Below are 26,769 nucleotides of genomic sequence, written 5' to 3'. Positions count from 1 at the left end.
AAAAAGATACGTAAAAACCCAAAGATGACTGACAGAGAACCTTGTAAATTTTATCTTACATAGAATCAGATTCTTAAAGAGACCTCATGAGAAAAATATAGGACAGCTGTTTTTATCATCCAAACGTGGCCCTACATTTCGGCAGGTTCTGGAAACTTTAGCTGACGAGAGACTTCATTAGATTAGGTCCTTTCGTATCTCATCCCAGGACCCCCTGTTCTGCTCTGTTTCCTGTCTACGATGGGGGTAAAGAGAGTCTCCTCCTGCAGGCTCTTGCTGCAATGATGCTCTAGAGTTGGGCCTTCTCAAACAGGAATTTCCTGAGGCCCTATTTGTCATTTTTTTTTACCCTAGTGACAAACCATTGCCTGTTGTAAAACGAAAGATTCCCACCCTCCCTCTCAATCTGGTATTCTCTTTTATAAACACTACAATATCAGGTCTTACATTTGGGTCCTTAATTCATTTTGAGGTTTAAAAAGAAAACTTTTTTCAGATTTTATTTATGTGAATAGGTGCTTTGTCTGCAGTAGGCAGTGCCCTTAGAGGCCAGCAAAGGACAGTGGATTCCCTGGGACTAGAGTTAGAGACGGTTGTGAGGGGCTTGTAGGTGTTGTGAACCAAACTCAAGGTTCACTGAAGGGTAGCAAATGCTGTCAACCACTGAGCCATCTCTCCAGCCCTCAAGATATATATCTTATATATACATTTTAAATTTGAGGCAGGAGAACTAGTAAGGAACTATTTTTTAAATCCCCATCAAAATGATACATGGTCAAAACAAACCCGAGCTGTGGCTGAATAGGAGTCTGTGCCTCCCTCCTGCTGCTGGCAACCATGTTGTCTTGTGTGGTCTCTGTGAGCCTCTGTGAGCATTACCGGATCATATGCGGTTTCCCAGTGGCTATCTTCTAGATTCTTCCCATTGGCTCCCCAATTTGCTTGTAGTCTACTCTTCAGTTGTCCTAAAGGTTGTTGTTTTTTTTTTTTTTTTTTTTTTGAACCAGAACATTTATTTTATGACCAATTGAAATCCTCAAGACGAACTGCATGCTGCAACAGCTGCCCTCTTGGGTTTAGTTGTTGTTCCTTCACGGAGTCTATGTCTGTGCCATGTTAATGCAGCACCACCAAGACATTGCGTCCAAACTGATCAAACAGACCTTCTCGCGCTTATCTCAGAAGTTAATTGTTCTTCGTTTTGATTTATAATTATGTATATGTGTCCGTGGAGGCCAGACTTGTTGGATCCCCTGGCACTGGAAGTACAGTGGTTGTGAGCCTCTGGGCGTGGGTGGTAGGAATGGGATTTTCTGTAGGAGTGTGAGCTTTTGACGCTGAGCCATCTCTTCTGCCCCAAAGCTAATCATTCTAGGCAAGTATTCTGACCTCTTCTCTTTGTTACCTTCGTTATCTTAGAGAATATAATCACTTGGTTTTTTTTTTCTTCCTTCCTCTCTCTTCTTCCGCTCTCGCTCTCGCTCTCTCCTCTTTCCTTCTTAGTGTCTAGCTATGTAGACTAGGCTGGCCTCAAACTCAGAACAATAGCTTTCTTGTTTTCCTGGAATTCCTGCTTCTCTTGAAAGCAAGCAAGCAAATGAGCCATCCTGAGCTGTGGCCGCCTCTTCCCCTCCAGTGTCTGGGTTCAGACATTGTTCGTTTCTTCCTTCTGTTTGGTCCTGTGTTGTGCAGCCTTATGAATGAATGTCGCTGCTTAGAAATCCAGAAAGTCTGGTCTGTGTGAAAGCATCTTTCTTCCCTCGGGCCTTCTTTGTCTCTGCCTCAGTTTCTTCATCTGTATTGTGATAGAAATCCTAATTGTACCCACCTATTAGAGTTATTAGGATGAATGAAAGCAGCTATTTCAGGAAAGGCTCTTGGACAGCTTCTGGAACATTCTAGAGCTGTTGGGAAAGCCTCTTCATTAAGGTGAAAGTGCACTCACTGTGCCTTGGCCTTCTGCACTCTTAGGAACCCCACCTGGGCTGTCAGTAAAGCAACAGGATGCTGGCTCCTGTGGCAGTGTAAACAATGTCCGGTTACCCTGCCCGCTGTTATCCTGCCCGCTGTCCTCCCACCGAGTCCTGGGCTTATGAATTATTCCTTAGCAGATTTCTTCTCCGATTACTTAAAATCCCAATCAATGATACAGGAAGGGTTTGTTGCGTTTAAATTTTTTTTTTTTTTAGGTCACTAGGCTGGCCTCAGTTGTCTGTCTGTTTAGGAAATCATAATCCTTTCCAGGAAATGGATTGGTTTAGATGAGGGTGGGGGGCGTGGCTTTGGGGGGGAGTAAAGATTGCAGGTTGCAGAGGAGGTGGGAAAGTTTAGGAGAAGAGGGATTCAGCGAAGGGGTTGGCTCAAGGGCTGAAGCATCTAATGGCAGAGCACCAGGCGTGCAGTGGATGCTGGGAACTTAGGGCAGATAATCCTGGTGTGCCCTGGAGTTGTCAGGAAGTGGCGTATGCATGGTTGAGGGGTCATAACCTTCCATCTTGGCTTCTCCTTGACCTTTCCCCATAAGACACTAAAGAGCTGGGTGTAATCCCGACAGTTTGTGGGTTGTTTGGGAATTTGAGGGGGATGAGGAGGGAGGAGAGAGCAGGCCAGGTTTATAGGTCACGGGGTGAAAGCCAGGCAAGTGAAAATCAGGAGGCTCCAGAAGTCTGAGTGGTTGAGGCACAAACCTCTAAGAAGCCGTGGGCACATAGCTCAGGGTAGAGAGCATTTGGCCAGTGTGTACAATACGCCAGATCCAATCACAGTTTGTTCCAAAGCACAGAACAAACTCACATCCCTGAGCCGAAGGTGAAAGACAGGGTCTCCCACCCTGAAGGACCGGGGCTTCGTGAGCAATGGGAAGGATTTGTCAGGAAGCAGTACCCAAACCAGATTCAACGAGGAGATAGGGTCAGAGAGGGACAAGAGTGGATTCGGCCACTCACTTTGGAAACTCTTGTAGGATCTAGAGAAGGGACCATATCATCAACCCAGACAGATAAGCCTGTAGGGGGAGCGTTGTCAGCAAATAGACTACAGATGCTGGTGGGAGTAGGGAGGCCCCTAGGAGTGACTCCAGACTTCCCACCTGTACAGGTGGGCGGCAAGAATTCAGAGGAAGTCATACCCTTATATAACCCGTGCTATTGTTCAAAGCCTAGCACGGAAACGCTGTCTTTCTACCTCCCAGAGTCACGGTGGAATCCAGGTGGCCTTGTTCTGTCTTTTTAGGGGCAGGGGAACAAACACATTGTTGCGGTGCCACTTAACATGCTGGAGTAGCATCTTTGTGGTCCTGGCGTTTTCTCCAATCCTTCCAAGAACCTCGGATGCATCCTTTCTCGTGGAACGGTGCACCTGGCCACACTACCAAGTGTTGCGTTGTTTTTGTTTAGCATCTGTCTTTGGAGTCTAGAGCTAAGGGAAATAGGAAAACACGCATAAACAGAACGGCAGAAAAGGTACTCTGGCTTCCTGTTTTCAGGCGGCTTAATAGCTGAGCCTTGTAGTGGATACCTGCAAACTGAACTCCCCGGTGCCAGAGGCAATAGGGAAGTTGCAATCTTGAGGTCAACCTGATCTACATAGCAACTTCCAAACCACCTAGGGCCACAGAGCAAGCCCCTGTCTCTCCACTCACCAAAGAGCAAAGAGTAGATTTGTTTATGCCTTTGAGGTCATTAATTAACTAGACTGTCGGCCAATGAAGTCTGGGGACCCTCTCTCTCTGTGTCCCTGAGTCTTGGGAACACAGGTGTCCAGTGTTGCTCCCAGCGTTTGATGTGGGTGCTTCAGATCTGAAGACAGGTCCTTGTGAGCACAGCACGCACTTCAGCAGCTGAGCCTGCTCCCCAGCCCCTTGGGAAACATTTCAACCAAAACCCAGTTTACATGCTATCTGTAATTTAAGCCTTTTTCTTTGTTGCATCTACAGCCTCGCTAAGGTTTTATCAATTCTGTTTTGTCGATCTTTTCAAAGAACCGACTTTCAGTCTTATTGATTTTTCTATTTTCTAGTTTATTAATTTACACTCTAGTCATTGCCTTTGGCTGTAGCGATAATTCTTTTTCGTTGTTGTAAATTTTCTTTACAGTATCTTTAGGTGGAGAGTGGGTTGCTTTGCGGTCTCGTGTGTGTTTGTGTCAGCCTGTCTGTGTGTATACAGGGATGCATGCATGTGTGTGCACTTGAAGGCACATCCAACTCTGTACAGTCAGCTTTACCCACTGAGCTGTTTACCCAGCCCTGGAAGTCATTTTATTCTTGTACAGTGGGGTGTGTTACATTTTACATGCATCTCTCCTGTCTTCCATTGTATTTTCTAAGGGCTGGGGACTAAATCAGCCTTAAAGATGCTGGGCAAACTCCTTTGCTTTAGTCTGTATTCTCTCTCTCTCTCTCTCTCTCTCTCTCTCTCTCTCTCTCCCTCCCTCCCTCCCTCCCTCCCTGCCTGCCTCCCTCTCCTTATCAGTGTCTGAGGTTATTTCTGGTATTTAAAATGCCACTTTGAATTGCTCATCAATTTGCTTTGAATAAAAAAAAAAGATGAAAATTCCAAATAGTATACCACAAAAAAGGAAATTATTCTCATACCCGGTCATTTCTCTCCTTCACTCTGGAGGCATGGACGCTGTTACAGAGTCCGTGACTGTGGAACTAGTATGAAGCTTAAAACACAGCAGCAGTGGTGAAGGTGTAGCCACCTCCAGTTTGAAAGCTTGATCCCCCCCTCCAAAACAGAGACAGGGGTGGTTATGTGTTGCCCACCAGTGCCAGCCATGCCTGATCTCCGGGTACAAGCCCAGAGGGCAGACCTACACAGGCACAGTATCTGCAGGATACTCATCACCAGGCCGCAGCCTGGGAGTCAAAGCAAAGGAAAGAATTTTAATCGTCTCTCTCATCTTGGCAAGATGGTATTTTGTTTTGTTTTGTTTTGTTTTGTTTTGTTTTCCCCTAACCTCCAGCGACTGTAAATTATGTTTTGTTGGGCTTTGTTTAATCGTATCCTGATTATAAAAATGCTACATGTGCTCTGAGACGATTTAGAAATTTCAAAAGAAAGCGGAAATTCCAGGACCCAGAGATTTAGAGATTTTAGTGTCTTATTATTTCTTTTAAAATTTTTAGATCGTTATTTTATCGCATGTGTGTGGGCGTTTTGCCTGCATGTGTGCCTGTACACCGTACGCATACCTCATGCTCTCGGAGAGTAGAAGTTGTTGGACCCCCCTGCAACCGGAGTTACGAATGGTTGTGAGCTTCCGTGTGGTTGCTGGGAACGTGTTCCTTCCGCCGCTAACATGCAGCTCCGGCCTCTGCATTATTATCTACCGAGGCAAAGGCTCACTGTGTTGCCCAGGTTGGTCTTGAACTTGTGATCCTCCCGCTTGCGACCCCTGAGTGTTGTGGTCACGGGTGTGGGCCATCATGCCTGACTCTATCTTGTATTATTATTATTTTGGATGTGGCCTTTTTCTGAATCCTGTGGTTTTCTGTAGGCTTTCCTCTACCCGTGGCTTGGCAGTCCATACCAGGTTTCCGTTATGTTCTGGTAGTGACCCTCAACCTTTGTCATTCCTGATTATCGAGATCAAAATATTTAGTCTTTGGAACTGTACACTCCAGTCACCATTCTTTAAGAATATTTTATCTGTCTGTCTGTCCATCCATCTGTCTGCCTGCCTGCCTGCCTGCCTGCCTGCCTACCTATCCATCCATCCATTGTGTAATGTTCCTTGTGGGTATGTCCGATACCTTCTCCTGTCCTCCATGCTCGTCAGGCATCCTGCTTTCTCACCAACCACAGGATTTCTCTCCACTAATCCTGGAGTTTGTCATTTTGTCCAGAATACCTGGTCCGAAAGCCCCAGCTACCCTCCCCACCTCCCCCCACCCCCACCCCCACCCCCCACCCCCCGCCACCAGCACTGCCATTGGAGGGACATACATGGCAACATCCAGCTTTTTACATCGGGGTTGGAGACCCAAGCTCGGGTCCTCGTGCCTATGTAGGAAGGGCTCTGACCCATGGAGTCACCTCCCCAGCCATCCTGGAGTTCTTTGTCGGGGACGGTAGGAATACACCACCGTGTTCATGCCTCACGCCGTCACTACCCACCCAGTCAGGAATTTCAGTCAGACTGCAATTCTTCAAACCCAAATCAACTTTTATTTGACCAAATATTTATTTCATAAGCTGGAAAGAAAGGAATTCTACTCTCCCTTTTAAGCATTTTTTTAAATGATAAAATAAATCCAGACTTGGACTCTGTGTGTGTGTGTGTGTGTGTGTGTGTGTGTGTGTGTGTGTGTGTGTGTGTTACCTGGGATAGTACCTTTTATGTGTTAGGCAAGCACTCTCTCTTCAAATTATATACCCAGTCCTATTCTCCCCGCTTCCCCCCCCCCCCTAGTTTTCCAAGACAGGGTTTCTCTGCATAGTGCTAAATGTCCTAGAACTTACTCTCTAGACCAGGCTGGCCTTGAACTCAGAGATCCACCTTCTTCTTCCAGTGCTGATATTAAAGGTATTCGACACTGTCACCTTGTCTTATAGTGATGGAAATTTTAATTTAACAAACATTGTCTGGCTGCTTACTCTATGCAGTATGGAGGGCTAAGCAAAAAGTTTTAAAAATAATTTTTGCAGTCTTTAGGCCAGCGATGAGGCATTGGCTTGTGCCCGTACAAAGAGGCTTCTTACCCAATCACTGATAACTGCTTGTTTGTTTTTTCACATGTTCCTTGACAATTTCCTACACGTGTATAATGTATTTAGGCCACGTTAAAACCCATTACCTTTTGGTGTTTGAGACAGGCTGTCATGCCTTGAACTTAATCCTCCTGCCCTACCGCTCCAGTGCAGAGAAACTGCTGCCTTCCACCCCGGCTTCGTTCACCATTGATAATTTTGAAGACTACTTCAGGATATAGAAAGTGCCGGTAATATATTCAGTTAGAAAAAGCACATTACGAAGTGGTATATATATTCAGTGTAATTTCCATTTCATCTTTTTAAAAAGAAAAAAAAAAAAGAAGCCCCGAAACTAGAAAGAATATGTTCCTAAATGTCAATATTGTTTATTTCTGGATCAGCAAAACTTTTTTTTTCCATATTCTAATTTTCCTGTAATGAAAACAAATGAATTTTATGATCAGATGGTAGAGCAGAACGGCAGTGGTATTTTAAGGACAGAGCCCTGCTTTTTAGGTTTCTAGGCAATGGATACTTTCATCCCCTGTTTCGGGGATTTATTTCCATCTCTTGGGCAAAGAAAGATCAAAGCGGGGCCTTAAAGGGAGAGTAGAATGCGAAGCCATATTGAGAGCCTGTTCTCGGTCGCTTTCTGCCGCCAGTGGAGGGTTGATTTGGCGGGCAGGTCCATCATCAAGCGAAGTCAAGGCGGGAACCTGGAGGCAGAAACTGAAGCAGAGCCCTCCGGGGGAGCACTGCTTGTTTGCCTGTTCAGTGACCTTTCTTATCCAGCCCTGGACCACCTTCCTACGGTCCCCACGGTGGGTTCAGGTCCCCACGGTGGGCTCAGCCCTCTTAAAATCATTCAGCAACCAGGAAAAAATCCCTACAGACATGGCGACATCCTGTCGTGTTGAAGCACTTCCTCAGCTCAGGTTCCCTCTCTCCGGACGTGTCTTAAGTTTGTGTAAAGTGGACAGAAAGTATGTGGGCCAGGGCGCGTGCTGAACGGAACCAGGAGTAGGAAGCCCGAGAGTCCCGGGAGAGCTGTGAGTTCTAGAGCAGGGTGGGCGTGCTGTGTACCCTGGAGAAGATTGTTACTGGCTTGCTGTTGAGCGCCATATTGTGGCTTTATCTGGGTTTCTACACGAAACTCTGGTAGGAGAGGTGAGGTCGCCAAGCTGAAGGCTGGGAGGCAGAAGGCAGGGGACTCATGGGAACCATTCTTCCCTTGGATTGTTGGCTCTGGCCCAGCACTGGGTTACATTCTGGATCTGTCACCTGACTCATCTCTTGGTCGTACGTCTGCATCCTGCCTGCCACCATTGTCTTCAGAGCGCAGCTTCACGCTCTACTGTACGTTCTTTGAGGCCAGAGTGGTAACCTGGATCTCTTCCTGCCCCCACGGTGGATGCTCAGTTATGCCGGGCTCATGTCATTGGTCCTGCCTTTAAACCTCATAGAACATTCCATCTTTCTACCTGGGCATGGTGCCACCACCTGTAATCCTAGCCTTTGGGAGAGAAGCCGGGAAGGCTGTGTGTTCCAGGTCCGCCTGGGCAACGCTGTGAAAGTCTGTCTCTAAACAAAACCAAAACAAGAAAGAAAACAAACAGAAAAGCCCCAAGCTTCCACCTTTTCAATCTATCCCCAACGGTCTTTATATTCCCATTTTAGAAACTACCCAGCCCAGAGGTGTGGCTGTCCTCCCTAAGGTCCTGTGTGGCTCCACGTATAGGAAGTACCCTGACCAGGTAGATGCAGTTCATGGTGACAGAGGAGGCCAGCTGCCAGGGCCAGGCGGGAAAGCAGGGACACAGAGTTATCCTAATTCAGGTTGTGGTGGAAAAACCATTCCTGTGATTCCTGTGGTGAGCGGACATGGCGAAAACCCTTGGTGCCAGTGAGTGATTGGCATAGGGCTGGGAAGCTCAGTGGGTAAAGTGCTTGCTACACACAAAAAAGTGAGGCTCTGAGTTAGAATTTCCAGCGCTACGTAATATGACTGCAGGCATCTGTAATTGGTGATCCTGTGGAAAGATGGGAGGCTGAGGCAGAGGAGTACGCTGGAGCTTGTGGGCCAGCTAGTCCAAAGTTCAGAGTGAGACTTGTCACAGACAAGGGGGAAAGTGACAGCTGACACTTGAGGCTGGCTCTCTTTGTGAGACATTGTGGCACACGCAACATGAACCACACACAAGTTTCAAGCACTTGCGCGCGCACACACACACACACACACACACACACACACACACACACACCATGTATGCACATGAACATTACATAAAAAGTTTTAAATTTGTTAAACTTTAATTAAAAATAAACATGAGCAACAAGAGGCTGGGAGACGGTGGCTCGGTGGCTAAGTGCTTGCCGATGAAGCTTAGGAACTGGGGTTAGGATCCTCAGAACCCATGCAGGTGCTGGGTGAGCATGGTGGCCCACTTGTCATGCCAGCCTCAGGAGCTGGATCAAGTTGGCTAGTGAGACTAGTCATGTCAGTGAGCTCTGGGTTTGATTAAAGACTCTGGCTCAGGATTAAGCTAGAAGAGTAACCAAAATTCTTGATATCAACCTAGAGCCCTAACACACACCAACATATGCATCACACACATACACATGCACACCCCAACATGCAGCACACACACACACACACACACACACACATACACACATACACATGCACACCCCAACATGCAGCACACACACACATACACATGCACACCCCAACATGCAGCACACACACACACACATACACATGCACACCCCAACAGGCAGCACACACACACACACATACACACATACACATGCACACCCCAACATGCAGCACACACACACACATACACACATACACATGCACAACCCAGGGGCTGGGGATTTAGCTCAGTGGTAGAGCGCTTACCTAGGAAGCACAAAGCCCTGGGTTCGGTCCCCAGCTCAAAAAACCAAAAAACAAAACAAAAAAAAAAAAACCAAAAAACAAAAAAAACCCACATGCACAACCCAACATGCAGCACACACACACACTCGAATGCACACCCCAACATGTTACTCATACACACGCACACATACTAATATGCACACCTCAACATGTCACACACACGCACACACACACAGCTTTGCTATTGCCAGAGTATATATTGTTTTTTTTTTGTTTTTTGTTTTTTGTTTTGTTTTTTTTTTTTTTTTTTTTTTTTTGTTCTTTTTTTCGGAGCTGGGGGCAAGTGCTCTACCACTGAGTTAAATCCCCAATCCCCAGAGTATATATTGTTATCTTCACCTCATCAACCCTGGCCCTCTTCCCTCTTCTTCCTCCCCTCCCCTCCCCTCCCCTCCCCTCCCCTCCCCTCCCCTCCCCTCCCCTCCCCTCCCCTTCCCTTCCCTTCCCTTCCCTTCCTTCCTCCACCACCCCATTTCCTTTTGGTAGGGTCTCATGTAATGCAGCCTGGCTTTGAACTCTTCATGTATCCTGCCTTCACGTCCCAAGTTCAGGAATGACAGGCAGGGACCACTACAAGTGGTTTATTTGAGGCTGGGGATTGAACGGAGCCTTTGTGCATAGTAAACACCGAACCAGCTGAGCCTCATGCTTTGCCCGTTTTCCTATTATTTATATATTTATTAAATTTTAAGTAAGAGTTCCTTGTGGCCCAGGCTAGCCTTAGCTTGTTAGATAGCCAAAAACGACTTTGAACTTCTAGTCTTCCTGCTTCTGCTTTGGAAGGGCTGAGATCACAGGGGCGCCCCACCCTGCCCCACCTTAGATCAGTATCAGCCTGCAGAGGGTGAAGGGTGCTGGGAACCTTCTGGAAATGTAGCCATACCATGACTCTCACAGCTTTACTCTGGGGATGAGTGTGCTGTCCAAACTAGCTTCAAAGCCTCGGCCATCTTTCTGCCTGAGCCTCCCAGCTGCTGGGATTATAGGTAAGAGCCGCTACGCCTGGCTGCTGAGTTCTTCTATCTTCTTTCTCCGTGGCATGCTTGGCCAGAGTGCAGACACTCCTGAGACAGCTTGGCTGTGACTAACACTGACAGCATTGTTCTCATCGAATACCTCCGATGGCTCTTTTTACTGTAACCAGCTTCACGCGTCAGCTGGCTACAAACTACAAGACTAGGCACCGCTCTCCGATCTCGCATGTTCTTACAGAATAGTGTGGGTTGTGTGTGTGTGTGTGTGTTTTTAAGATTTACTTGTAATTATTCCTAAGTGTCTGTGGGGGTGTGGTGCGTACATGCATGAGCACAGGTGTCCACAGAATGCACGCCTACAAGGGGGTGTTGGATCCTCGCTGGGATTACAGGTGGCAAGCATTCTTTACCGCTGAGCCGCTGAGCCATCTCTTCAGTCCGTTGTGTTGCGCGTGCGCGCACGTGTGTGTGTGTGTGTGTGTGTGCGCGCGCGCGCGCGCGCGCGCGCGTATTTAATTGAGCTGGTACAAAAATCTTGATTTCCAACTTTTCTAGAGAAACAGGAAATCAAAGTGGTTGCTGCCGACCTCTCTGAGTCTGAGTCCTTGGTCTTCCTCTCTTTACAAAAAAAAAAAAAAGTATTATGTTTTATTTTATTATATCTGGGACTGTGTATGTCATGGTATTTCAAGGACAGAAGGTGGCCTGAAAGAGTTGGCTCTCCTTCCAGGTGGATCCTGGAAACAGAACTCAGGTCTTCAGGTATTGTAGCAAGTGCCTTTACTCCTTAGCCATCTGGTCAACCCCATTCACCACACTCCTCTTTCTAGTCCAGGTTCTTCACCTCAGGGCACCATTGGTGACTCCTCTCTGGCCTTGTCTGTTTTGGGGAGGGGCATATTTCTAGAGGACCATCTCTGCTAAAAGTAGGCAATGTAAAGTAGAACCATCTCTCTCTTTTTTTTTTTTTTTTTGGTTCTTTTTTTCGGAGCTGGGGACCGAACCCAGGGCCTTGCGCTTCCTAGGTAAGCGCTCTACCACTGAGCCAAATCCCCAGCCCCAGAACCATCTCTCTTAAAAGTAGGAGCTTGTTCCTTGCCTCAGAGAAGGGTATTTCCTGTCTGGGGAATATTGTCACCTCACAGTTATGAAGACCTGTGCTCTGATACCCAGAATCCCTGTGAAAAGCCGTGAGCTGTGCCTGCAGTCCTGGTAATGGTAAGGTGGGTGACAGAGGCATCGGGATCCCTGGCGCTAACTAGTCAGTAAGCCTTGCCTTCCAGGCAATAAGAAACAAAAGGCATCTGAAGAGTGGTAGGTGATCTTGTCTTGAGAGTCGCTGAGACACTCACATATACATGCCGTGTGTTCACCAATACACACATGGCATGTGTGCACATGTCAGTGTACTCTACATGTGTACATGAGTATACTCTACATGTAAGTGTAGAAGGAAAGAATAGTCCCCATGTGTTCAAATGACCAGAACATTATTGTAGCCATTGGCTAACTCTCCTGGAGGCAATGAGAGCCATCTTAACCACCCACCCCTAAGAGGCACTGCCAAGCACCTTCTATGCCCTCCATTCCGAAGGAGCCTAAAAAATAATGTTGCCTGTGGAGCAGGATTCATTCATTCATTCGTTCGTTTATTCAAAGTTGAGTTTCTTTTTAAAATAAAAAACAATCATTAGAAATACCAGGTTTAACATGCGCAAAGCCAAGAAACCAATGATGCCAGATAGTGAATTTCTATCGCACTGTCTTTTGAACACCCATCAGGAAAGAACTGCTAAGTGAAGTTGAGTTTCTAAGTCCTTGGACCATATAGTAAGACCAAGAATAGTCTTATTCTCCAGTGTTTCTCAACCTTCCGATTCCTGTGACCTTTAATACAGTTCCTCATGTTGTGATGTCCCCTGCCCCAAACATAACATTGTTTTCGTTGCCCCTGTCTTTTTGGTCTCTTACCACCCCCAGATTTCCCCACAGAATTAACTTTAACTAAGTCACAGAATTCTACCATCTTCAGGTATCCTGCCTGGGCCCTGGTTCTCGGGGTGGGGGTGGGGGAGAGACTTACATTTTTTCCCCAAAGCATTCCCTTCTTCTCAAGTGAGTAAGAGCTTGAGGATTGGTCTGGCTGTTGACTTGGAGATAAAGGAAAACCAGGGGAACATGACAGACTTCGGGAAGTCTAAACTGCTTGGTGTGGCCCAAACAGATCCCGAACGCTGGGGAGACCAGGGTTACCTCTAATGTCAGGAGCCATAGTAGGGTAATGTAGACAGGAAAGTCCCAAGGTCACATCCCACACAGTTGGAGTCTCCTGTCTGAAAATTCATTCTAAGAATCGCATCTGCACATCTAGCTGGGCATCCTACCTTGAACAGTTAAAAAATCAGATCTGCTTTACTTCTAATTTTAGAAGGAACTGGGCTGACCTTCATTCCGCTGTTGCTAACTGGAGCCCCGTTACCTGGGTGACTGGATTCACAATATGTCAGTATGCAAATCCCATCTGCCCAGGAGGAGAAGGCAAGAAAGGCCTTGCTCCTCCTGGGGCTGCCAGCAGGATCTGGAAACAGCTCCCTTTGGAGCCCGAGGAAGGTCCTGTAACAGAAAGAAATAGGGAAAGGAAAGGGGATGGCTAGAGCCTTGTTTCCCCTGCCTCCATCCTACTTCATGACTTTGCTCTGGGGTGGAGTGGAGATCGGGGTATCCATGGCTTACATACTCTCTGTATGTCTTCAAAGGTGGAGTAGTCACTTCACTGTGTCCTAAAACATTTGAGTCATTAGAATGGCAAAGTTAAGACCTTGTTGTATTTGCAGATGCATTTGTGAGTGCTTTCGTGCATGTGTTTGTGTGTCCATGCACGGCACCCTGGCACACAATGCCAGTCAGAAAAAGAACAACCTGAAGGAGTGTATTCCAACATATAGGGGGATTGAACTCGGGCTGTCTGGCTTGGCGGCGAGGCCCTCTGCCCTGTTGAGCTGTTTCAAGAGCTCCACTTACTTGAAGGCCTTGCTTCTGTGGCTCTGCTAGGAATCATGTTTCTCATGGTGTGTGAGCTGGGCTCCACCCAATAGACAGGTCAACCCATCTGACATCTCCCTCTCTTCTGCTGTCAGGAGGAAGGGATTTTTCTCCCAGGAGGCTCTGTTTCCAGCTCTTGTTGCATTCGGTGTTTCTGGCTGGTGGATCAAATCAGTCACCTTCAGATACATTCAACCCTGAAGGCAGGGACGCTCCCTTGTTCCTTTTCATGAAATTGCTGTCACATCAGCTGTCAGCTGCAGGAATCCCTCTCTGCCACCCACACATTTTCTGAGTCCAAATGGGATGGACTCATTAATTTTAATTTATACTTCAAACCTCAAGGACATCCGTGAGTGGGCATGCTTTATTTAATAGTTATGCTGGATTTGTGTGGGAGGGATACTTAGGTGCAGGTAGGGGACCTCAGGCTTTTGGTTTCTAATGTTGACACCCTCGATGACTTTCCCTGCCTTCCCCACAATCTCTTTATCTTTCTGGGTAGCTCTGTCCTCTCTCACCTCATTTAAAAAAAAAAATCATCCTAGTGATGCTAAAAAACCATCAGCAACAGGCAGGTGTGGAGAAAGTCACTTCCTTTCCCATGATCCTTGGGCCCAGACTTAGAAATGGCCTTCCCTCTGACTCCCAAGCAGGGGACGAGGAAATGAATGAATGACCAAGGGGATCCTGGAGTTTACTACTTAACTAGCTTGGTGACCACAGACAAGTGACCTAACCCTCCTGAGAACCAGTTTCTTCCTAAGCCAAACAGTGACATAGACAGACACTGCCATAGCAGAGTTGCTGTGAGGACTCAGTGTGTGGGGTCTAAATCCTGGAACTCCTTGCTGGGCAGAGAGAAGCCAGCCCAGGATGGAGCAGGTTTTGTAAAGATTTCTTTCCTGCCTTGGCAAGAAGTTCCACTGCTAAAAAAATGCATTTCCAGGATTGGCTTGGCTTAGAGGCTAGCTCCTCCCCTTCCTTTTCCTTTTTTTGGGGGTGAGGTGGGGTGGGGGGTGACTTGTGGCCTCAAACTTAACATGTGGTGGAGGAGAACTCTAGTCCTCCTGCTGGAATTTCAGGGATGCAACACCTCCCCCAGTTTATGGAGGCTGGGGATGGCACCCAGGGCTTCCTATGTGACAGGCAGTCTACCAAGTGCCACCACCAATGCCTGTCCTACTTCAAGGTCAGTGAGGATGCCCTTCCCCCAAGGCCATGCATGCTAGGGGTCAGGGGATGGATGGGCTGGGGCATGCCGTTCCCACCCCTGCCAATCCAAGGTCTGCACACCTTGACACCTGCTACTTCCAAAATCACAAGAATTGCAGAACAATTCATTTTCAGACCTGTGTAACATAAAAAATGTCCCAAGACCGCAGAGTTTCTAGGAGTATTTGTTCAGTGAGCCATATTTGCCCAAGAGTAAGGCAGTGATGTGAGGTTTACTCTCGGCTTTGGAAGTCACTTGGGCATTCTTGTTTGCGTAAGTGTGCGCACGAGTGTGCACAGATTTGGCAGCCAGCGGTCAACACTGAGGATGTTGCTCACCTGCCCTTCACGCTTCTTTTTTGAGGCAGGGCTTTTCATCAAATGCAGAACTCACCAACTGGCTAGGAGCTTCCAGGATCCTCTCCTCTGCCTCCCGACTTTGAGATTACAGGCACCCTGCCCCGGCTTGCTTTTCAGGATGTCCTGGAGGTCCAAGCTCAGGTCCTTGGCTTACATAGCAAGCATTTTACTGGCCGATCCCTTGCCCTAACTGACATTCATGTTTTTCAGGTAACTTAAAGCTATCCAAATTGCCAGGCCATGGTGGTGCACACCTTTAATCCCAGAGCTCTGGAGGCAGAGACAGGCTGATCTGTGTGATGTTGAGGCTACAGTGCTAGTTCCAGGACAGCCAGGGCTACATAAAGAAACCCTGTCTTGAAAAACACACAAACAAAAAAAAACCACTATCCTAATCGAGTGGGAGAGGCATAGTTCTTGTGGAGTCTGTCAGGCTTTTTTTTTAACATATATGTGTGTGTGTGTGTGCACATGTGTACAGGTGTGGTCTAACATGTTGCCACATGACACAGTTCTACCCCAAAAAGAGCTCTTAACATACTCCTCTACAGATACCCATGCACAATAAAACGCTCATAGCATGATGGTTCTCAGCCTTCCTAATACCCTTTAGTATGGTTCTCCTGTTGTGGTGATCCCCCCAACCATAACATTATTTTCAATGCTACTCCGTAACCATAATTTTGCTACTGTTATGAATCAGAATGTTAAATGTCTGCGTTTTCTAACAGTCTTAGGCGACCCTTGTGAAGCGGTCATTTGACCCCTAGGTCGAGAACCTCTACTTGTAGCAGCAAGCACACCAAATGTCCATCGGTAGGTGATGGGTAAACAAAATGTGGTACGCCCATACAGCAGAATAATAAATAGTAAAGAAAAGCAAGTACTGATTTTCGTCACAATATGGGCGAAGCTTAAACGAGGGCAACCAGACACGAAAGGATAATTAATGTATGGTTTGTTTATAAGAAATACTCCAAACTAGCACTTTCCTAGAGGTGGAAAGTGGTTACGTGCCGCGGATGGAGGGCAGAGGGAAGGGACTGTTCATGAGTTTGGGGTGAGGAGAACATGGGATTAGGTATGTGTGCCGCGGGCACGCCTCATGAGTAAACAAAAGAGCAGTGAATTGTGTTCCTTACACGGTGTGAGCGGTCAGGCTGGAGAGATGGCTCAGCAGTTAAGGGCACTGCCTGCTCTTCCAGAGGTCCTGAGTTCAAATCCCAGCAACACAGCGTGACTCAAAACCTTCTGTAATGAGATCCGATGCCCTCTTCTGGTGTGTCTGAAGACAGCTGCAGTGCACTTGCATACATAGAATAAATAATTGTTTTAAAGGCATTTATTTATTTATTTTTTAAGTAGCATCTATAACAAGTAGTGCAGGATCAATGTTTGTTCCAAGGTGACTTTCTCAAGAACATTGGCTACCGAAAACAGAAGAGTGATGGCCCTAAGGAAAGCACCCATGAGACCCCGAGTCCGTCCTCAACACTACTGAAGAGAGAGGAGGAGGTGGAAGAAATGGAGAAGGAAGAGGGAGGGGAAGGAGGCGGGAGGGGAAAAGGAAGAGTATAGCAAGGAGGAAAGAAGGGGAAGGGAGGGGGAGAGGGAAGTTCTTAGGAAGAGAGAAAGGAGATTCCCATGAAAGAGCCTGGCTTTGTCACCCCGGCTCTTTGAGAGTGTTAAATGCACCCAATTCATAAATAAACTCTGAGGGCTCCTCTTCCTTCTATGCCCTTGGCAGTTGTGTAGTTTACTATAACCCAGCTGGGCCATCAGGATACCAACTGAGCTTCCGAAGCAGAAATGGTGGTGCCTTCTCAGGTCATGCCCACCTCCAGCACACAGGGCTCCCATGGTGATAATTTTCAGCTGCCTCCTTGAGTCGCCCTTCCAGAGACCGACTTCACTGCCACTGTGCTCAGGCCTTTTCAACCTCAGAGCCACCTACCTACTGCATGGAGTTTACCTATGGACCACTCCAGAGCGTTGCAGGGGACACCTGAGTGTGAGCCAACATCCATAGTTGGGTGGAAACCTCGCCATCTGCATTTCCTGGGAGAGGGGTTTGGTTCCTGGGCACTGCCTCAGATGGTCTTCATAAAAATAAGAGGCTATGTAACAATAACTTACCACCCCAGAACTGACCTAAGAATCTCACGGTGTCTTCATGATGGTTGTGAGTCACAGAACCGAATCCCAAGGAAGGTGTGAGGAACTCAGACCCTTCTACCCTGCCAAGGGAAGAATAAGATGAGGGCCCAATGGAAGCAGTTTGGGGTGGGGGTCCTAAAAAAGTTAAGCCTTGGTTGAACAGACAGTGCTCAAAAGGAAACATAAATGATCAATAAGTGTATGGGGGGCAATGTCAGCTTCCTCAGCTGTCTGGGGAATGCGGATGGAAGCTACCCAGAGGGAACTGGAAAGATGGCGAGGCACATCCAGTACCCTCTTCTGAGGCATCGTCCAAGGGCATCTGCATAAATGTGTGTGCACGTGCACACACACAATCACAGACAACTTTGTTTTCAATCTTTGTTTAAAGATTTTGAGACGCATCACACAGAATGACTGTTCTTAAGAACGTTGTTGATAACATGCTGGGGAGGGGCTATGGAAAAGGCACTCTTGTTCGCTGCCGGCAAGAAAGGAAACAAGTCCAGCGACTGTGCAAAGTAGTGTTGGAGGTTCCTCCCAGAGCTGAAGAAAGGGCTTTGATGTGGTTCAGCCGGCCCACTCCTGAGCGCACCCCAGAAGGACTCTAAGCCGGCTTGCCGCAGAGGCACGCGCACCACGATGCCTGTTGCTGCACTGTTCCAAATCAGCTCAGTTCTAAGAACCAGCCTGAAGGCCCATCAATAGGCGAATGAATAAAAGATGTGTAAACACAATGGAATTTTACTCAGCGCTGAACAATGATGAAGTTAGGACATTTGCTGGGGAACGGCAGAATTGAGGATCATCGTGTTACCTGAAATACGCCGGGCCCAGAAAGACAAGCAGCACGTGTTTCTCTCCTCAGCAGCATCTAGATTTAAGAGAACATGATGACGGAAGAGAGATACTTAACATGAAAGAGAGCAACAGGAAGGATGATGGATGCAGGAGAGCGAATGCTACCACAGTACATTTCACACACGTGTGAAAAGCCTCGTAGTGAAGCCTTTGTACAATTCATACATCATTCATAGGAATGATTTATTTAAAGGTAAGTGTAAAGGCACTTTCTACCCAGCCCTCCCTAGGTGGAAGGAGAGAACCAATTCCCATAAGTTGTCCTCTATGCTCCAGGCACATGTTAGGGCTCACGCATGCGTGCCTTCACAGAATACATAGAATATAATTAAGGACTTAAATTTAGAGCTGGAAAGATGGCTCAGTGGTTAAAAGCACTGACTGCTCTTTCTGAGGTCCTGAGTTCAATTCCCAGCAACCACATGGTGCCTCACAACCATCTGTAATGGGATCCGATGCCTTCTTCTAGTGTGTCTGAAGACAGCGACAGTATACTCATACACATAAAATAAATAAATCTTCTAAAAAAAACATTAGAGTTAAGCAAGGGGTTGCTATAGACTCCAGCTCCCCACTGGAAATAGCAGAAAGCAGAGACTCCTCTCCAGGGCTCATGACAGTATGGTTCATGATAGCCAAGAGGCAGCCTGATGTGTCTCCCTGCAGATGAGTGGTCAGCCGGTATGGCCCCTATATTAATGGGTGCATTACTCAGCCCAAGCGAGGAAGGGGATTCTGACACGTGGCCATGGAGATGATCATGACAAAATGTTACAGCATTTGTCAATGCCACGCCACTCACTGTAAGCAAAATCATAAAGAGGGACGAACGCTGCATGATTCCGCCTCCGTGAGGCATCTGGAATAGACAAATCCACAGAGGCGGGAAGTGGAAAGGGGGCAGCCAGGGTGTAGACGTAAGGAGTTGTGTGCCATGCACAAAGGTTCTGTTCCCTTGCACATTTCCACAGAGCAGTTCTGGAGATGGGCAGTAGGGATGGCTCTGCAACATTCTATGCTTGAAAGTAGCTAGGACAGTGGTAGCATTGGCCAGTGATCCCAGGAGGCAAGAGGATTGCAAAATGGAGGCTAGCCTGCCCTTTCCATAGCTAGACCATTTTCTACAATGATGATCGTGATGGTGGTATTGATGATGGAAGAAGACTTTGGGCTCATAGGTTCACATGGTACAGTCCATCTTGGTGGGAAGGCATGGCAGCAGGAGCGGGAAGCAGCTGATTTCCCCCAGCATCACTGGCAGGAAGCAGAGAGTGGAAGGAATGCTTCTCCTCAGTTCATTTCTCCTTTTCATGGCTTCTGTGTCCCCAGCCCACGAAATGATGCCGTCCACATTTAGGATGTGGTTTCTCACCTAACTAACACAGCCTAGTCTGTCCCTCACGGGCATGTCCAGAGGTCTGTCTCCTAGACCGTTCCTGTCAGACTGATAATCAGTAGTAACAACCACTCGGCTATGAAGACCCTCATGCCTGGAGACCTGGGTCTCTCTTCCAAAACGGGGTGAGGAAAGCCACTGGAACCTTCCATGCTCAGCTCTTCAGATTGAACTTGTCATCCCCTCACCCCTGGACACTATGAAGTGACTTGAACCGCAGTCCACGTGCTCCATCAAGCGATTCTGTGGCCTGAAGATTCTCTCAAGATCTTGATTGTATAGGCATGGCGGATTGAATCTCTCTCTCTCTTAAGAACCACCACTGTTCAACTACACTCACCAAGTGTTTCTCTTTGCATTCCGTTTCCTTTCCTTCTCTCTGAGGTTTCCTAGACTTACATCTGCTTCTAGCTGTTCTACAGCTCCTCTTGACTTCCTGGTCATCGAGAGAGAGGATTTCGTAAATCCTCGGCAGGAGCCAATTGCTTCACAAACAGCCTCTTTTGTTCTAAAAAGACCCTGTTTAGCTTGGTCTGAGGCGAATCTCTTGGGAACACTTGATAGGAGGCTGAGGGACGAAGATGAACAATGACAAAGCAGGCACAAAGAGACCTGGACCAGGCGCAGGTCCTGGAAAAGCCCCATCTTGATGTAGTCTCTTTCTCGTCTTGGGATTGGCTGCGCAGTCTCCTTCTCTCTCATCTTGGGATTGGCTGAGCGGTTTTCTTCCGTAGCCAACACAAGCACCTCCTTCGCTTGCTTAAGGTCAGTCAGGCCTGCCAACAGGCCCCTCTTTTACTTGAGTCAGCATCCACTTCACATTTGCTGCGCGCCACTGGAGAAGTCCGATGATACGTCGGGATTCTTCAGCTGGGTAGCCTCATGTTGTCCTCAAGGCAGAATCCCTCAGGAAACTCTCATCCTTGACCAACATGGAAACTAATGTCTATCGCCCTGCCTCCATTGTCTGTGGGGTTCTAACATTTGTATGGAGCACTTGTGTTTTGGTTTGTTTGGGGTTTGGTTTTTAAATGACCCAGGGGCTGCGGAGATATCTCTGGGGAAATTATGTTCTAAGTAAGAGGCCTGAGTTCAGCTCTCAGACGCATATAAAGATTGGCACGGCAGTACTGGGGAAGTGAAGGCAGGACATTACGAAGATTCGAGAGCCAGTCCAGCTCCATCAGCGAGCTCCCTGGTTGGCAAGAGACACTCTCCAAAAGCAACTTAGAAAGCACCCGAGGAACACACTGATCCGGTCCCTAGTGTGCATGCGCTACACACACACACACACACACACACACACACACACACACACACACACAAGAATGATGCAGAATTCACATACTCAAGTGCCAAGACTGTCCCACAACCCGTGTACGGAGAAACCCCACATTCTTCTAGAACAACTTCCTTTGTGGTACTTACCTTCTAGAAGGTTCCTCCAGTGCTTTCTTAATGGCTCTTCCAGGCTCCCACTAATGGCTGGATCTCCAGCATCTTATCATAGATGCAAAGAGTTGACACGCCCAGTGCCTCAGCTGACACTGTAAAGTGCTGAGTGTGTATGATGTCATTCCAGTCTCTGACCTTCGAGTCAAAGGAATCCTTAGGGACAGGAATACCGCCCCCTAATGTTCGTCGGCCTCGGCATGTACAGAGTTTGCATTTTAAAAAGTTTTTTATTTTTTTATTTTTAAACTTACGTGTATGGGTGTTTCATGTGAATGTGTGTTTGTGTACCACCTATGTACCTGGTGCTCTTGGAAGACAGAAGAGGGCATCAGATCCCCTAGAACTGGAGTTGTAAGCCACCATGTAGGTGTTAGGAATTAAACACGGGTCCTCTGGAAAAGCAGCCTCTTTATTTTAAATATTGCTTTCTTATCCTTCTCTATGAAGTACACCAAAACTGTGCTGGGTGGAATGTGTTAAGTTTCCTAATAGCTTCCTTGCGGGGATAATACCAGGTTTGTAACAGCGAACACAAACCCTTTTCTGCCTTCCCAGTCGAGGACCAGGTTAAACATCCCCGTTCATTATAAGTTTGCTTCAAAGGTTGTTTTTGCTTTTCTTTTTAGAGTTAAATGTCAATAACCCAGCTCCTTTAAAAAAAAAAAAATCTTCCCACCAGCTCTTTCCAATCCTCATGCAATGACACAGGTGCTAGCTACATAAACAAGGCGCCTGTGAGGGCCGCTCATAAAAGTGCAGAGGAAGTTAATGTGATGGCCGCTGATGGCCTGAAACCTGAGCTGAGGGTTGGATTTTCTTTATGGGATCGGATATTGGGTTTTTTGGTGGTTTATTAACCTGGTAGAGTGACATCTGAAGGAATGCCCAAGGATGTGACCCGCCTCCGTCCCTACCTTGCCCTGCTCCTACCTTGCCCCGCTCCTACCTTGCCCCGCCCTGCCTTGCCCCGCCCCGCCCCACCATGCTCCGCCCCGCCTTGCCCTGCCCCTACCACACTCCCGCCCTGCCCCATCCCCTTTTCTAAACATTTCCTGTCTGCCTGGAAAAAAATCTCCACTTAGAATCTGGAAGACAAGAGGGTTGGTGAATCATTTCCTCTGGCTGGGCAGAACACACTAGGTTTAAAACACTTTCCCCTAAGGAGTGAAAAATGGGGGCTGCGCTTCGGGTAGAGACTATCTGGGGGAGAACCCCAGACTGAGAAACAGCTAAAAGGGGGGCTGCTAGATGAGATTGTAGCCAGTAAGGACCTTGTTCCTGCACTGGTGTTAAGGTTGGAGGGACCAGGATGCACAATTCATCACCTTCCTTTCTGCCAGGGTCACTGCCACAACTTGGCACAGTCTGCTCCATTGTCGCTCGGGAGCATTTGCAAGGTGACTCCTCTGGAAAGTGAGTGGTCTCAAGGTTCGAGACCCAGTCCACCGACTCGGTGGGAAGCCATGGCCTGTATCTCCTGTCCTTTGGTTTCAACACATTCACGTGCATTCTTTAACCAAAGATACAAAATAGTCAAGTGGGAAGGTCCTTTTCTTTTGAGAAAGGTTTTGTGTCAGGTGGTGCAGGCTGGCTCGAAATTCACTATGTAGCCAAGGGTGACCCTGAACCTGCTAGTCCTCCTGCCTCTACCCTCCCAGTACTGGAGTTACAAATGTGCACCATAAATAGTTGTATTTGGTGCTGAGAATCAAACACAGTCTTTGTGCATGATGGGAAAGCTCTCTATCTACTGAGCTACATCCCGAGCCTGAATACCTGTTGTTTGTTTTACTGTTGTGGTTGATGTTGTGTTTTGTTTTCTTTGAGACAAGGTTTCTCTGTGTAGCCCTGGCTATCCTGAAACTCAGAGGTCCTCCTGTCTCTGTCTCCGAGTGCTGGTATTAAAAGGGTGTGCCATCACCACCCAGCCCAAACACTTTTTCTTAATCCTACTCTACTAATTTTATTTTTTAAACTTAGGGCTTCAGAGAAGGCTCAGAGGAGAGGAGCACTTGTACTTTGAGAAGTCATGAGTTTGATCCCCAGCACCTGCACTGGGTAGTTCACACTGCTTTGTAAATCACTAACCTGGATTTATGTTACTCCAGCTCTGGCGGGTCAGTCTGATGCCTTCTTCTGGTCTTTATGAGTACCACACACATGCTTGCATGCACAAACACAAGTAAGTAAATAAATAAATAGTCTTTTAAATATAATGAAAAATACATCACGGCTACACTGATGAACTACACTGACAGTAGAAGACATGAACGTAGGCCTTTTAAAACAGTGATAAAATTGTGATAAAAAGAACATACCCAGGACTTGACTGGGGAGACGGCTCAGTGGGTAAGAGCAGTTGCTGCCAAGCCTGATGACCTAAGGCTGATTCCCCAGGACCTACATGGTCGAACAAACACTACATGGAGAGCTCCAACACTTACAAGTTGTCTCTGGTCCCTGTACATCTACCATGGAGCACACATAAGCCTCTCACCCCATCACAAGCACAAAAATAAGTAAACTATAAATAAATAAAAATAAATATACACAGCCTGAACTGTAACCTGTTAACCATTTTCATTGTTAGTCTGAGTATGCCTGCCTGTGTTATTGGGTGACAGCCACCAAATGTCTCTCAGACACTTTTACTATAGTCATTTCAAACTCAAGCTCCACCTTCACCTTGGGTCTGACGTGTGTTGTATTTTGCTTGGCTTGATTTCTGGTCCATGGCCGGTGCCTAATTTTTTTTTCTCCCCGAACTTCCCGGGGCTCTAATGTAGCGGCCACAGGGCTCAAGTCCTGGTCCCAAGGGGCACTAGGTAGGATGTGCTACAGCTGTAGCAGTTTGTATCCAGGCTGGTGATTTATTGAGCATTTGAATCTGTGATCCCCACCCCCCATTTGGTTCTTACTGTACCCCGTGCCTGGGTTTTTATTGGCTCCATTTTGACGATTGCAAAACAGGGCTGAGATGCAAGGCTCTGGTTGGGGTTGCACAGCTAAGTCAAAGGCAGCGTAAGGACACTCACTCCGTGTTTTCATCTTGACAACCAGGCGCCTTCCGCAGGGAAACAATTATCACCTCCTCTGGTGGCCCAGGTAATAGCTGGTCCTGAGAGCGGGAGGGTTTCTCCAACAGCATCCTTGATGACCTGCGGTCCATCGTCCGGCTTGGGAACACTGTTACTCTCAGGCAGACCCGATGCCTGACCAACCACCCTGGGCCGGCCCCCAGGTTTGGTATGGTGGGATGGGCTCACTTTAATCCCAGTTGGTATAACTTAGAGTCTACCACTCCCGACAGTCAAGCTACTTTTTCCACTTTGGCTGCGAGTCTTTACAACACTGTGTGCATTTGACAGTGACGGCAACTTCAGGTCACACATGCTAAGTTCCCAAAGCAGGGATCCCATCTATAGTTCATATGTTTTCTAGTTTAAAAAAAAAAAAGATTCACACTGGCCATGGGAGCCCATACCAATAGTCTCAGCACATGGGAGGTGGTGGGTCAGGAGTTCAAAGTCTTCTTAGGCTGTTTGGCTGGCTACATAGTTCATCTAGGCCTGGCTGGGCTATGTGAGACCCTGTCTAACTAAGTTTATGACCTGCCTGGTCTACATAGTGAGTTCCAGGCCAGCCAGAACTACATAGGGAGACCCTGTCTCATACGAGAATAACAACAATCTTACACATGCACACAGAGAAAACAAAATAAGAAAGAAAATAGAAGAAAACAATAATGTTTCTAATGTTCAGGGCACCATACATAATCAACCAGGTAGATAGCTACTAAGTAGAGAGTTGAGGCTAGACCGGGATGAATGAGGAAAATAAAACAGGGTCATCCAACCTTATGTGTAAGAGAATAGTAAGCAAATACTCCCAACTTTTTTTTTCTTTTTTCTTTTTTTTTGGAGCTGGGGACTGAACCCAGGGCCTTGCGCTTGCTAGGCAAGCACTCTACCACTGAGCTAAATCCCCAACCCCAATACTCCCAACTTTGAAGACTATACCTACAAGTCTCTTAAAACCACTCCACATACCACTATAGCATAAAAAGTCCATAGGATGAGTGAGCCTGTTTGTGTTTCAATAAAACTTTATTTGAGGGACTGGAGAGATGGCTCAATGGTTAAGAGAGCTGACTGCTCTTCCAGAGGTCCTGAGTTCAATTCCCAGCAACCACATGGTGGCTCACAACCATCTGTAATGGGATCTGATACCCTCTTGTGGTGTGTCTGAAGACAGCTACAGTATACTCATCATATACATTAAATAAATAAATCTTTAAAAAAAAAAAAACAACCTTGATTTGAAAGGAGACACCAGCACATAATTTCCCAGTTATCACTGGGATACAGCATTCCACCTGTGCCTTGGCTTGGTTACAGAAGGCAGCCATAGCCTCTGGCTTTTGAGATTGAGATGTGAGGGTTGGGGATTTAGCTCACTGGTAGGCTTGCCTAGCAAGCACAAGGCCCTTGGTTCGGTCCCCAGCTCCAGAAAAAAAAAAAAAAGAAGAAAGAAAGAAAAAGAAAAGAGATTGAGATGTGAGCTTAGTGTACCTGCTCCCTTGTGTGTAACGTCGTCGGTGTTGGGTTTGCTTAGCGCAGGGCCGGCAGTGGGACTGAATCCTGGGAGGCAAACCGAGCTAATCAAGAGCTCTCCTAGTGGGTTCCACGAAGCCATTGCTCCACCGTGCTCTGTGGGTCATAGATTGAGGATGAAGAAGGGTGGAAGAAACGCTATGTAAAATGCATTAAGAGTTGTATGAACAATATGGGGTAAGCCTGTGAACACCATTACGTCAGCATGTGCCCTTTATTCACACGGCTGTGTATATGGTGGAGGTGGGAGAGGGAGAGGTTGTGCTTAGCCAGTTGGGCATGGAGAGTCATTTGAAAGGAATGTCAAGACGGCCTAGCAGGGAGAACAGCAGGTTGCACAGGGAAGACATTCCTAAAGGACTGACTTGATAGGCAAGTTTGAGATAGATGTAGCCACTCTGGGCATAGAGGACACAGCAGGACTCGGGCACACTTCATGGATAGGAAACCGCATGATTTCATGTTCAGTTGGGCGGACAGCAACTTCTCTGCTTGTGTTATGTGGTGTCCGTCCATTTTAACGGTAAAGGCTGAAGTAGGTTTACATTCTAACTGATCACCTGGAGCCTTGATTCTAAGGCCCCTCTGTTGTTGTAAAAATATAAAAAATAAAAAATGTATTGATGTCGTTTAACCCCACTAGGTCTGGCACCTCAGTGCCCCAAGATATCTGCTAGATATCTTGGCGGAAACACATCCCAACTCCGTGGCGGCCCACTGTCTCCTGCCGCCGCACACTTTCCTACACTCAAACCGTCACATAAAAGAACACACAACACAATAACCTTTGGCCCAATTGATAAGATATAATTACCCACCTTAACATACAAAGCCCAATACACATCCATCCCTTAAGAACATTAATAATAACCTGTAAATACACAGAGTGGAATCTTAACGTCACCTGCCATGGCCTCTCTCCCTCTCCCTCCTCTTCCCTTCCTGTTCCAGTCTCCTCCTCTTCCTTCAAACTTCCCCCCCACCCATATCCTTCCTTCTCATCCAGTGACAGGACTCATTCTATCCTGTACCTGCCCTCACCTGTATTTTACAAATT

At 47.2% G+C, this 26,769-nt stretch overlaps 1 protein-coding gene and 1 non-coding gene across 4 annotated transcripts in view; one reads left to right on the top strand and one right to left on the bottom strand.

Annotated features, from left to right (window-relative positions):
* The window catches only part of Pitpnc1 (phosphatidylinositol transfer protein, cytoplasmic 1), a 265,357-nt gene that overhangs the window by 101,835 nt on the left and 136,753 nt on the right, over positions 1–26,769 (top strand). The window lies entirely within an intron of this gene.
* Positions 12,294–12,432, bottom strand: LOC120095410 (small nucleolar RNA SNORA8). The gene has a single exon (XR_005490884.1). It is a non-coding gene; the product is annotated as a small nucleolar RNA SNORA8 (small nucleolar RNA).

This window comes from Rattus norvegicus, chromosome 10 (assembly GCF_036323735.1).
Source record: "Rattus norvegicus strain BN/NHsdMcwi chromosome 10, GRCr8, whole genome shotgun sequence".
Taxonomy (NCBI): domain Eukaryota; kingdom Metazoa; phylum Chordata; class Mammalia; order Rodentia; family Muridae; genus Rattus; species Rattus norvegicus.
This window is presented reverse-complemented; position numbering and strand designations above follow the sequence as displayed.